Source organism: Electrona antarctica (assembly GCF_951216825.1).
Source record: "Electrona antarctica genome assembly, chromosome: 15".
NCBI classification, from domain to species: Eukaryota; Metazoa; Chordata; class Actinopteri; order Myctophiformes; family Myctophidae; genus Electrona; species Electrona antarctica.
The window spans coordinates 19,425,242-19,439,788 of NC_136796.1; the positions used below are offsets into that span (position 1 = coordinate 19,425,242).

The window sequence follows — 14,547 nt, forward strand, 5'->3', positions numbered from 1 at the left end:
AAAACTGTTTCAACTTCTGAGACTTTGTTTGGTTCATTAGCCACCAGATGGCATACCTTATAAAGTCCAAGTGTATGTATGTATGTATGTATGTATGTATGTATGTATGTATGTATGTATGTATGTATGTATGTATGTGTTTTAATATATTGAGTGTGTACATATAATTATAATCTCTGTATCATTACAACATACAGTTCCTACAACTACCGTCATACCCACAACTTCTACAACGACTACAACTACAAGCTCAACTACTACAACCACAACCCCTACAACCACGGAAACTACAACCACAACCACAGAAACTACAACTACAACCACAACCACAGAAACTACAACTACCACCCCTACACCTACAACTACAACCATAGAAACTACAACCACAACCCCTTCAACTACAACCAGCGAAGATATAACTCCAACCCCTACAACTATAACCACAAAAACTACAACTACAACCCCTACAACTATAACCACAAAAACTACAACTACAACCACAGACCCAACAACTCCAACCACAACCCCCGCAATAACAACTCCAACTCAAGTTTCAGTATCTTCCTCCAATCCAAAACATGTCTCCTTAGACCCTACAACTCAAACCCCAGACCCTACAACCCCAACCGCAACCCCTGAAACTACAGCTACAACCACTGACCCTACAACTCCAACCCCAACCCCTGAAACTACGGCTACAACCACTGACCCTACAACTCCAACCCCAACCCCTGAAACTACGGCTACAACCACTGACCCTACAACTCCAACCCCAACCCCTGAAACTACGGCTACAACCACTGACCCTACAACTCCAACCCCAACCCCTGAAACTACAGATACAACCACTGACCCTACAAACCCAACCGCAACCCCTGAAACTACAGCTACAACCACTGACCCTACAACTCCAACCGCAACCCCTGAAACTACAGATACAACCACAGACCCTACAACCCCAACCCCTGAAACTACAGATACAACCACAGACCCTACAACCCCAACCCCTGAAACTACAGCTACAACCACAGACCCTACAACCCCAACCGCAACCCCTGAAACTACAGCTACAACCACAGACCCTAAAACCCCAAACGCAACCCCTGAAACTACAGATACAACCACAGACCCTACAACCCCAACCCCTGAAACTACAGCTACAACCACAGACCCTACAACCCCAACCGCAAGCCCTGAAACTACAGATACAACCACAGACCCTACAACCCCAACCCCTGAAACTACAGATACAACCACAGACCCTACAACCCCAACCCCTGAAACTACAGCTACAACCACAGACCCTACAACCCCAACCCCTAAAACTACAGCTACAACCACAGACCCTACAACCCCAACCGCAACCCCTGAAACTACAGATACAACCACAGACCCTACAACTCCAACCCCAACCCCTGAAACTACAGCTACAACCACAGACCCTACAACTCCAACCCCAACCCCTGAAACTACAACTACCACCCGAGAAACTAAAACTACAACCACAACCCCAGAGTCTACATCCACCATTACCACATCTACTCTGACCACAACTGCTGACCCTACGACTACAATCACCACAAACACTGCCTCTACAGTGCCAATGTCTTCCTCCAACACAAGAAACGGCTGGTTTGGTGACGTGACATTGGTTTCAACCACCAAGCCAAGTTCAAACAGAAATGGTAGTATCACCATTCCCACAACCAGCGGAGGAGGAAGGCCCACAAAGGACCAGCCCATTGGACAGCCAACAACAACAGATGCTCACCACGACAGACTAACTGAAACCACCAAGCCAAGTTCAAACAGACATGTTAGTATCACCATTCCCACAACCAGCGGAGGAGGAAGGCCCACAAAGGACCAGCCCATTGGACAGCCAACAACAACAGATGCTCACCACGACAGACTAACTGAAACCCCCGTCACTCCACACGGTGGAAGCAGTGAGCATTCAGACTGGGTACCCGGATGGGGCATTGCTCTGCTGGTGCTAGCTGCTGCCATACTGTTGCTACTCATCATCATATTCATCATGATGGTAAGTTATCAAACACACTGGCTTTGATTATTTGACTTAAATGTATACCAAAATAAATTTAAACATTTTACTACGTGACAAAAAAGCAGTTATTTGTAAGGGCACCTCAACTGCCCCAAATAACTGCTTTTTTGTATGCCACTGTGCTATAGGGCCTATAGCACAGCTGGCATACAAATAACCTGTATAAACCATTTGACAAATGTGCGTGTAGAGATTCAGTAGTCAAAAGACGGTGTGTGTATGTGTATGTGTATGTGTATGTGTATGTGTTTGTGTGTGTGTGTGTGCGTGTGTGCGTGCGTGCGTGCGTGCGTGCGTGCGTGCGTGGGTGTGCATGTGAGACTTAACACATTGTGTGCCCTAGCCTAGGCAAGCTTAATTGCTCTGGTATTACAAGCATATCTGTGCTAATGTTGTTGTGTGTTTTGTGTCATAACTAAGTATCATGTGTATGTGCTTGCATTGTTGTGTTTTATTATCGCAGCCTCTCTTGAGTTTATTGGTTAAGTGAAAAAGAAAGGCAGTCCGCACACTGATCTTGAGCTCCCAAGCACTTTATTTGCAGAGAAGAAAATATAACGTTTCGACCATTGTGGGTCTTCGTCAGGTATGGAATCAACAACAATGTAGGCGTGTTATATACAACAGCATAGGGGCGAGTCAACAATGAATGAGATCTGTTTTGCAATGAGGAAGATTAGAGACTGACACACCCACCGCATCTACAGGACAAGGCTGCATAGAGTAATGTCAAGCCGAGGACTAGTGAATATTTTTAGTGGCACTAAGGTAACATTGATAACCTTACCACATTCATACTCTTCAAACCATGATGCCGAGGGGCTTAAACCAGGAAGATGAAATTAGACACTTTCTGTAGAAAACTATTTTTGGTTTGCTTGGAGTGAAGCTCTAATTCTCCAACTGACTTTTAATTTAAAAAGTAAAAATATGGTTCTAAAATATATTTTTCTAAAAAATATATTTTTCTAAGCTTTAAAAGGTGGCCTCCTGCGTTGAACAAATCCAACCTGGTACATATGTTGTTGCATTTTTTTGCCGTAGTTTCCTTTGTTGTTTATCATGATTGTTCTTCATCATTTTCTTGTTTCACACACAAGGAAAAACATTGGAAATGTAAAAGCCCACAGACCTAGTAGGATTTGTGAGATCTTTATTTGATGTATTGGTGAAATGAGTATAAATATACATGTATGTTTTTTAAAATGGTTTTAAATTGTTTTTAATTGGTGCACTAAAGTGTCTGAACAGTTTATTTTTACATCAATGTCTGGGTCCCCACCCACTCACTCAGGGGTGACGTGTCACACCTGTAGTGATGGGAGGGGCACCAAAATGTGGTGTTCTGATTGGTTAATGGGGGGCACTCCCTGAATATAAAAGTACAAACTTTTGTGTATGTTCACATGACCTGATGAAGATCAAATAGATCGAAACGTTGTCAGAATTTTCAATAAAGAACGTCTTGCTTATACCCATGGTGTGCGGGCTCCATCCAATACCTAATGAAGTTTCTTTAGCCCAGCACCCAGCCTGTTGATGTGCGTGTTCTACGTCCGCTCTAGTGGCACTAAGGCCAACTGTTAAGACAAAGTTCTTAAATAGGGAAGTCGAGGGTAGGGTGGTTTCTTTGGTAAGTGGCCATGGAAGCTGCAATAATGCTGTGTTGGCCGTTATCCTGTGATCTCATTTGGTCATGGACAGTGGATGTAATTCAGTGCACCTGCTCTTGGTGCGTTTAATTTGCGCAGTTTCACAACACAGAATCTCCTTACCTTCTTTACATAATCAGGTGGTTCGCTGGTGCTGCGTGAGGACAGGCGATGATATGGATAACACTGATGATTCTAACTATAACAAGATGAAAGAGCCTCCCCAGGACTCACTGCCAGAATACTACCCCCGCTCGCCGGCGCCAAAGAGAGAAACGCCATCGCCAGGACAGACGCCCATCATCGTAAGAATGGCAAAGTTATGCCTATAAATATATATATAAATCCCATTGTACTACGTACTAGCAGAGGTGGAAAAAGTAATCGAGTATTTCACTTAAGTAAAAGTATCAATACTGCATTATAGAAATGCTGCATTATAGAAATGCATACTTATAGAAATACTTTTGGTACTTAAACTACTAAAAGTAAAAGTAGTCATTTTGGAGAAGAGTTTGTAGATCGGCTATTTTCAAATGGCTAAAATGTACTGTGTATATAGCAGGGCTGAAGTGGGTTACTGTATGTTTCGTAATAATAATCAAAATCTAAAAGTAACTAGTAGTAGGCCTGAATACATTTTTCGAATAAATGTAGTAGTGGAGAAAAGTACAATATTTGTCTGAGATGTAGTGGAGTAGAAGTAAAAACGAGTGGAAATTGGAAATACTCAAGTAAACTACTAATACCTCAAAATTGTACTTATAATTATAATTGTACTTAGCAAATGTACTTAGTTACTTCACACCACTGCGTACTAGTTCTGAGGATGAACGATCTCACAGTTTGAGGTGTGACTCTTCTGCAAACAGGGTGACGCTCCCAAGAGGAACAGATCAGGTTTCTATGCAGTCAACCCCTGAGATGGAGCCGTCAGCGGGGGCCACAACAACAACAGCAGCAGGTAAGATCATTATTTAGGCCAATGGTTCTCAAAGTGGATGGCGTTACACAACTTCAGGGGTGCCACAGAATTACTTTGATAATATCTTTGAATTTATCAATGTCACTTCAGAATCCATTTAGGACGGGAACCCCTTTTGGGGTTTTTACCTTTCAAGATCTTTCAATGGACACGGATTTTCTCCCTGTCTTAGGGGGAAAGATTTACATATTTACGTGCCGTAATATGACATTAATGCATGGTGTTATAAAGTAACAATGTAATTTAAGGGTGTATGAAAAGGTTATTTACAAAGGGTGCCTTGAGCCAATAATGTTTGAGAACCACTGATTTAGGCATTTCAGCACAGCAACTTTGAGTCATAATTAACACAGCCGTGGGTGGAGGCAATATGTTCTTCATATTTTTGTGTTTAATCTGTTGGTCGTGAGTCCAATTGTCCATCCATCTGTTTGTGCGTCTGTACTGTCATCCTGAGTGCAATATATCACAAACGCCTTGAGGGAATTTTTATTTCCATAAGCCTTGGTGCACTTAATTAACCCCAGGATCCGAATTCTGGAGGGGAAAAAATCGTAGAAAATATTTGTTGCATATTCTTGTCGATCTGCTATTTGAGGGACTTGGAGGGACTCCGCTCAAGAAAGTATGGGCTATGGGGTATAAGTCGTTGGTGGATAGAGAGTCTTCTATATTGTATCTATTCTACAGTAAGCTAAGCAGCATGTAACAATATGGATTTATTTTTCCAGGTGACCATCTGAACAACAGTAAAGAAGATCGAGCTCCAATCAACAGTCAAAGACCTGCACTAGTACATGTATTAGTATAGTTTAACCACACCAATGCTAGAGTCTCTATTCTGGAGAACATTTTGCAAGACGCTGTGGGTTGTAGATGTTTTCGTCCAAGAAATACTAGTGGTTCTAGTATAGAGCCCTGGGGAACACCAGTCAGTGAAGTATAGGGTTTAAGTGGTGAAATTGATGCTATTGTTCAATGCAGTATGTCTTATTGTACATGTATCTATTAAGGTGAAATTTAAACATGAATACATTATCCATGTATGCTAGTTGATATGTAATGAATTAATGTACATATTTAAGAGGCTAGTGAATCCAATGAAACATACAATGAAATATAATAATATAAAAGTACTGTAGAGTTTACAGTAAGTTGTGAAGAGGCTCACATTCATTCTGATGTGTATATTGATGTGTATTGCTGCTGCTATCTGTATCTTCATTAGTTGAGTTGTACCATTTACAGTGCCCATATTGTTCTTTGCTATTTTACTTGTCATGTACATTGAAAGTTTACGCATGTATTTATTAGTGATTTAATGTTTCTGTATGTCTCTGCTAAACCAGCAAGGATGGAGGTAGGTTTGTCTTTTCTTGTTATAATATTGTCACCAGAAGCCAATAAACTGTTCATAAGTATAATGGAAAATGAAAATTAGTCACACCTTTACTTAATAGTATTCACAGTGGCATTTAACAAAGTCCAAGCCACCATTGTCCAAAGTCCATTATCGTGCGAGAATACTGAGCAAGCGGCACTGTTCAGCAATGCACACGTAAGTCTTTCAATGAGCGCTTTATTGTGGCTTGAGTTCTTGATATAAAACAATGGTTTATCAGAATGTAAATGACAAAGATAAATCATGAATGAGCCAGTGCTACTGTGCTACGTAATACAATAGCGTTCAATAACTCAACACTATTGTCCAGAGTGTTATCTGAAGTTATTAATCGCTCCTCTAAGACAGAAAGCTATTATGTGTCAGAGAATGGAATGGACACACCAGGGACTGTTGAAGGGCCAGTGCACAATACAAGGTGTAACCAAATATCATTACAAGAATACAGCATCATTTTGATCAGAGGTGTGGGGGAGCTTTTTAGGTTGGCCTGGATGGGGATTGCAGACCAGTCTGGAGTACGGAAGCTCTGATCATGAGTAAAATATAATGCAGAAGTGAAGCCTCCTCCCCACTTCCGTTTCGTCTTTACAATATATCCTAATACAAATCAAAAACATCTGCTGCTTAACAGAAATGGAAATGAAAAAATAAGCTCTAAAGATATGTAGGCCTACGATACGATACAACTTTATTGTCAGCTTGCACTGAAATTTTTTTTGCGTCCATGACGTCACCGTTCAAGAAACAGACAAGACATAGACGTTACCATTACAAAATAGTAGACATTACAGGACAAAAATCACAGAAACAATCAGGAACGAGAACATATCCACTGGTTTAGCGATTTTGGTTTAGAAGCAAGACAGACTGATGTACAAATGAGTTATTTAGTCTGTTTTTCTTAAATGTAGGGACTCTAAACCGCTTCATGGAGGGCAACAGTTGATATTCATCATTTAAAACATGTAAGGGGTCAGAGGAGATACTCTTCGCAAGTCGCATGCTCTTGGTCTGGGCCTCTTTAAAGGAACGTAACACAACCTCAACTGGCCTACCAACAATTTTAGCGCAGATCTTAATTTGGCTATACAGTTTGTTCTTATATACCATTGATAGGCTGTTAAACCAGGCCGTGCTACAGTACAACATCACAGTTTGAACGACAGATGTATAGAAAAGAGACAAGATCTGACTGCTAGCACCAAACGATCTAAGGCGTAGGGAGTACATACACTGCTGTATCCTAGTCAATATGAGATGACCATGATAAGGTGGCGTCTATCATGCACCCCCAGCTATTTGTAAGATGGGACTTGTTCAATTAACCTGACTCCGCCAGATGGGGCAGCAGAGAGTACACTTGTCACCGGTGGTGTTTTATCACCGGGAGCAGGACCAAATATAATTTCCTCAGTTTTCTTAGTGTTGATAATCAGATTATTTTTGTCACACCATTCTACAAGCCGGTCAACGCTACACTGGTACTGTTTCGGGGCATCACTGTCAGTCATCAGAGCTATTAGCGTAGAATCATCTGAATATTTCAGAAGAAACTGATTTGACTCGCAGGTGTTACAGTCTGCCGTGTAAAGAGTAAACAGTACAGGTGAGCTAATGCATCCTTGGGGTGCACCAACTCTAGTCCTGATGGGAGAGGAGATTGTCTTATTTACCGTTACATACTGAATTATTTCAGTGAGGAACTTAAGATAAAACCGAATAACAAAAGGATTCATGTGTAACTGAACCATTTTAGTCCGGCTGTATTGTATTGAATGCAGAAGAAAAATCTAGGAAAAGTCCTCTAGCATATAGGATTTTGGTTTGTCAAGATTTTTGGTGATGAGGTCAACCAATGTGACAACTGCATCCTCTGTACTTCGACCCTGCTTGTAAGCAAATTTAAATGGATCCTGTGAGTTAAATATGGCATTGTTGAGATGATGAACCATGTTTTTTTCCAGAGCTTTCATGATAACAGATGTGAGTGCTATTGGTTTATAATCATTGTGTTCTTTAGGATTTGGCTTTTTTGGCAGTAGTTTAATGTGGGAAGTCAACCCAGCCTGTGGTATGGTATGTGGATTGTCAACAATATGTTGAAAAATATATTTTTGTGAACGGAAATGACAAACGGATTACTCGGATTTGTGGAATAGTTGTCTGGCTACGCGAGACTACCTTATCGCTATCATAATAATAAGCAGACTTGGCAACCCGACTGTAGAAAGTAACAGTACAGTAAAGAACTTGGGGGTCATTATTGATTCTGAATTGCATTTTAATTCACACATTAATCATGTTACCAAGATTGCCTTTTTTCATCTTAGAAATATTGCACAAATCAGAGCCTATTTGTCATTGGACTATGCAAAAACGCTGATCTACGTTTTTTCTCGGGTTGATTACTGCAATGCACTTTTTTTCTGGATTGCCAAAGAAAACAACTGACAGATTACAACTTGTCCAAAATGCGGCAGCCAGAGTTTTAACTAAAACTAAGACGAGAGAACATATTACTCCAGTTTTAGCTTCACTGCATGCTCGCTGTGCCTAACGAAATGGAAACTAAAGCAGATTTCTGCTTTTACGGGCCGACAGCATGGAACAAACTTCCACTGTACCTTCGACAGGCAGCCTCTGTAGACATTTTTAAAGCGCAGCTCAAGACCTACTTCTACACTCTTGCTTTTAATTGATCTTTTAAATTCCTTGTTATTCATGTCCTCACTGTATTGCATTACTGCTATTATTTTAATGTTTTATGCCCTGCTTTTCTTTTCTTTTTTTCCCTCCATTGCTCTGTAAAGCACTTTGAGCTGCATGCATTTCATGTCATGAAAGGTGCTATACAAATAAAGTTTATTATTATTATTATTAAACCTTGGGTTTCAGTATAATGGCTGGAGTTAGTGAATGAATGAATGAATGAATGAATGACTGACTGACTGACTGACTGACTGACTGACTGGTTGATTGGTTGGTTGATTGATTGATTGAATGGATTTCCCACAGATAGTATACATACAGTACACAGAACACAAAATAATAATGATTAAAAAGTTATCATTATGGTTAAATTTCTACCTTTTTAAAGTTGGCTTGTCTTGCTGTACTTTTTCTACAGACTAGGTCATAATGCATTTGCATTGTTTACTTAAAAATGTAAAAACGTTCTAATCAGTTAATCTTAAATTAGTAAAACAGAGGTGTGATTTTAATTTATAGGACCTGCCCATGGTGCAGCTACATGGATAACAGTAATGCGATCACTAGTCAGCCCAGTGTGATTCTGCACACCTCTCATCAACATGGCACCGTCACAGACGTGCACGTGATTTCTGTTTTTTCAGGTAAGACGATTGTGCATATCATTTGTTTTTTGGCATGTAAACTAGCAACTCATTAGGAACTTGATGGATGGTTTGCTTGAGAAGATGAATTAAGCTAATACCCTTGAAAATACATTGTGAAATAGTAAATAGATGGATACAGAGATATATTTCTATGGCTTGAATAATATAATTTTCTTTTAAAAGAGCTTGAAGGGTATTTAATTGCCTCAATTTTCTTTAACCGCCATGTTCAGTTTTGGGTCAAAATGAAGCATAATTAGGCCTGGGCCATGGCTCAGTGGTCCAGGCACCTTGGCTGGTAATCCAGTCTGGCAGTGTGCCGCGGGTTCGACTCCCGATCCCGACGGCCTTTACTGCATGTCTTCCCCCCCATCTCTCTCCCCATTTCCTGTCAGCCTACTGTCTGTTCCTCCATAAAATATATAAAAATAAAGGCCACAAAATGAAGCATAATTAGGTCTAAAATGTTTCACGCATCTTCATATAATTGGTCCTCACTAAATGCGCATTATAAGATGGAACTACTTCTGTCTACTTACTCTGTGTCTCAGAGAAAGGATGTGGACAGTTCAGAAACCTGGCCAGTGCCTACAAGTGATCATCGGTAGGCAGGTTTGATCATTTCAAACAGCTTTTTGTTATTGCAAGAACAATGGCTTCCATTTCAGCATATTCATTTTCCAGGAAAGGCTGTAGTTGCGATGAGCTTTGATCAATCAATGTTATCATTGGTGGGCACTCATGGGCAGGTTCATGAACTAGACATAAATGTCTACTCGCTACAATGAGCATTATGTGGAATATATATGAAGATAAGGTTTAGTAATGCCTCACCATACTTTCTATCTATCTATCTATCTATCTATCTATCTATCTATCTATCTATCTATCTATCTATCTATCTATCTATCTATCTATCTATCTATCTATCTATCTTAGGGTGTTACGGTTTACCAGCATTGCCAGCCCATTCCAGCTCAGCCATGTATTTCTACATTCCCACGCAAATTACCAACATGGACTACAACTGCTCCCTGATGAACCCCTCCTCAGCATACTATAAGAAGCTGTACCAGGAAGTCAATGAACTGGTAAGGTCCCTTTAGTTTTTTTGCTTTTTTTTGCCACGATACAGTCATACTGTTGTATAGTATAGTATAAATTAAAGCTATTTTACTGTGAAAGACAGTTTTGATAGTGGTGGTGTGATTTGTCCAGAGCGCTACACATGCACTGAATGAGTGAGCGAGATGTCTAAACTTTGCCTTGCGAGAGGCTTGTCTCACTCTTTTCAGTTAAACAAGAACAGTGTAAAATCTATTATTATCTAATAAATAAATAAATACTGTAACAGGCTCGGGCTGTGTGAGTGAGCCGGGTGTAATGACATAGGCCTACACAAACACAGGATCTTCAAAAGTGGCCAGGGCATTTATTAAGATTATTAATAGAATCAAATCACCATCACTAAACTCTGGTATATTTTAGCTGATATAATAAATTCCATGACAAATATTTCTCATCAAAATATATTAAAGTACAACAATACATGGCAATTCACCCAAAAACCTAGAAAAAAACAGGGATGTGGGCAGGGAAACAAACTTCTATGATGTCACTGAGCATCCTGAAGGTACCCAAGGTCCCACCCACCTCAGCAACATTATGAAAATAAACATAATTGTCCAGGTGAAAATCACCCGGGTTTAGTGTTCTATAGTGTTAAACCAAAAACAGTTAATGAAAAAAGCAACTAAAAGTCTCTGTCCCTCTCTGGGAAATAAACTAAGTCCTCTCATGCCCTTGCTACACGAGGACGTCGCGGGCTGTCCCCTGCCTAAGTTTGTGAACGATATAAAACTTTACTGCGTCTACATTGCGGTTATGTTAATTATGTACGATGTCTACACGAGACCGGTAAACTGCTTCGTTTTCTGTTAGTGCTCCTGCTCTGTCCGAGGTCTAAACACACACTGCTCTCCAAACACAACCCCGTTTTCTGCCCCATGAAGGGAGGGCTGGAAGGAGCACCGTGGCTTATTGTGATTGGGTGAGACGGGGTGAGACGAGGGTAGGGGGGGACAAGGATTTACTATTTTCTGCCTATCGGGTAGCAACTCGAACGGGGCTGAGTCGGCTCAAGCGAACTTCGCAACGTTTGAAACGTCAACACGCTCTGTGGTGTCTCGCTCAAGTTCGCTTGAGATGGTGCCCCTCCGTTGCGGTCCGTTGCTAAAAGTTGCCTATAGGGCGAAAGTCCCTCCCTTCGCAGAGGGGAAAACTGAATAACAGTTAATTTTGCAGCTTGACAATGTGTACGGTTGTCATAATGTGATGGTATGTCCAACCAACTTCTGCGATGTGAAAGTGAATAACATTTTGTTCTATTTTGCAGCTTGACAAAGTGTACGATTGTCAGACGATTGAGGAAGGCGGCTTTCCGGTATGTCCAACACATGACGTCTATGGTGGAGTTGCGTACATGACCTTCAGGTACTGTATAGTACTACTTGAACACACCATAGCAATGCTTTTAAGAATAATCAAGAAAACTGGTACATGTTGGAAATATGATCTATTTTACAGTTCAGTCACCCAGGTTGTTTGCTTTGCCCTTGTTCTAATATTGCCATTATCCACAGGTCCGCATCAGTTGGTGTCATAGCGAATGCCACCGTTATGTTTGACACAATGTTCATCAACAGCTTCATTGTCAAAAGTATATTCCTCGGCAATGCCCCCAGAGACACCCAGTTGAAGCTTAATCTGACATTTACTGAAAGTAAGAGAAAATGTTGTATATTTACAAAAGAGAATTTAGGCTACTGTATGTGATATGTATGTGTTTGTGTGTATGTGTGTGTGTGTGTGTGTGTGTGTGTGTGTGCGTGCGTGCGTGCGTGCGTGCGTGCGTGTGTTGTGCGTGCGTACGTGTGTTGTGTGTGCACAGTTGCACACATGCACGGACAAACACACACGTATACTGTAGGTGTGTGTTTAAATATATTGAGTGTGTGCATATAATTATAATCCCTGTATTATTTATCTTTTCTTTTCAAAGTGTCAACAGTTGGGCTACAATGAGCGTCCCATATTCCGGAGCAAGGGTTATGAACTTGATCTGAAATCTTTGGTGATAAGATTTGGTGGGGAGGCTGGCTTATATAGTCCTGGGGACTCCAGTCAAAGTATGGTGTAGGTTTTAAGTGGTTAAACTGCTGTTATTGTTCAATAAATTAATAAAATCAAGGTGTCTTGGCCGTTTTTGCATGCTACAGATTTTGCCTTTGACATTAAAAAGGTTGCTTATAACAATGTTTGGTATCCTTTTTCAGCACAACATCTATATTAACATTGACTTTTTTCACTTTGACATAGTGTATCACACACGCGTGCGCACACACGCACGCACGCGCACGTGCACACGCACACGCACACACACATACCCCATGCCTTCGGCCTGGTGGAGACAATGAGGCGTGATCAACTGCACATCATCCACATCCTGTACATCTGTACATGTGGGTGGATGGGTTCTTAAAAGCAAACATTCATGTATGAATCATAACGGTAGCAAACATTCTGCATTTCCCTAAAATAACATTCATTCAGTCAGTCAGTCAGTCAGTCAGTCAGTCAGTCAGCCCCCCAGCCAGCCAGCCAGCCAGCCAGCCAGCCAGCCAGCCAGTCAGTCAGCCAGCCAGCCAGCCAGCCAGCCAGCCAGTCAGTCAATCAGTCAGTCAGTCAGTCAGTCAGTCTGACCAGAAGCAGAATAAAACATTTCCCACTGACCATACAAAAGTAAAGACCAGAGGATTATATATATAAAAAAGTCCCATATACACATTGTTTAATGAAATAAATGTAAAACATACAATGAAAAGTACAATCTCATGACCCCCATCATATTGTACTGAATTTGTATCATATCAGTGATTTATATGGATGGTAACACAGTGCTGTAAATAGGTTTTCAATGTAATGAGTCCCAGGATGCAGGGATGGTCTTTTAGAAATGAGTCCCAGGATGCAGGGATGGTCTTTTAGAAATGAGTCCCAGGATCCAGGGATGGTCTTTTAGAAATGAGTGCCAGGGACATTTTATGAGTCCCACTTCAACCACGTTAGGAGTCATATTTTGCCCTTTTTACAAATTGCAGCATTTAACTCCCATTCCATGGTTCCATGGTTATAATGTGGTTATATTCATGTAGAAAACAGAAGAAGAAATGATTATTATAACTAAAGCTAGCAAAATAAACTAGAATAAAAAACAGTACAGTAGTGCATCCCGTAGATGCAGAGGTCGTTGTTTTATTGCGTCCTTTAACTATAAACTGCGTTTTGGGATGCAAAATGCACCCTATTTATATCTCTGGTAACATCAAATACTCCACATAGCCACAGTGTAAAGGTGTCAAAACCACAATGGATATCAAAATAATACAAAATACTAAATAGCATTTCACAATCATATTATTGTATTGTAATTCATCACTTTAATGTTGCAGCTGGTGAAGGTGGAGCTGATTTTAAGTGCCATTGAGGAGGACACTCATGCTTTCTGCTCCCAATGAGCAGGTTTGTTCCTGGCATGGTTTCCTCTGCTGTCGGAGGAAGGCTATATAGACTGGGTCCGTTTCCCAAAAATATGAACCCCGAAGGCAAATCGTGTTAATTTTTTACATACATGTTTTCTAGGGGTATTAAGGTCTGCTGAATCCAAATCTGCTGTATGTATGTTTAAAACATAAGAAAATAAAAAAACATATATTAAAATACTAAATAAGGGGGGAATACAATTACAGTGCAGAATAAATTCCAATAAAACTCAACTAACGGCAGACAGAAAGGTCTTCAGCAGCATTGCTGTGTCTACCTGTTATTACTTCATAAAAGTTAACAAACACTTTCAGTTTCATGATGTGGTGTCCTGAGTCTCCTGACCTCCCACCTCTCTCTGTATCACTCTGAACTGATAGCAGGGTGAAATCTTATCTATATATTGTTTTATCATTTTAATCACATGAATGAAAAGCAGTTTTATTAGTTTCATTTTTACACAGTAAGTATAAGGTAAA

General features: G+C 40.5%; 1 long non-coding RNA gene across 1 annotated transcript; it reads left to right on the forward strand.

Moving 5' to 3' along the window:
* Positions 1–3,529: 3,529 nt before the first annotated feature.
* LOC306938251 lies at positions 3,530–6,015 on the forward strand. The gene is made up of 4 exons (XR_013791696.1): positions 3,530–3,701; positions 3,861–4,025; positions 4,593–4,684; positions 5,437–6,015. It is a non-coding gene; the product is annotated as an uncharacterized lncRNA (long non-coding RNA).
* Positions 6,016–14,547: the final 8,532 nt, after the last annotated feature.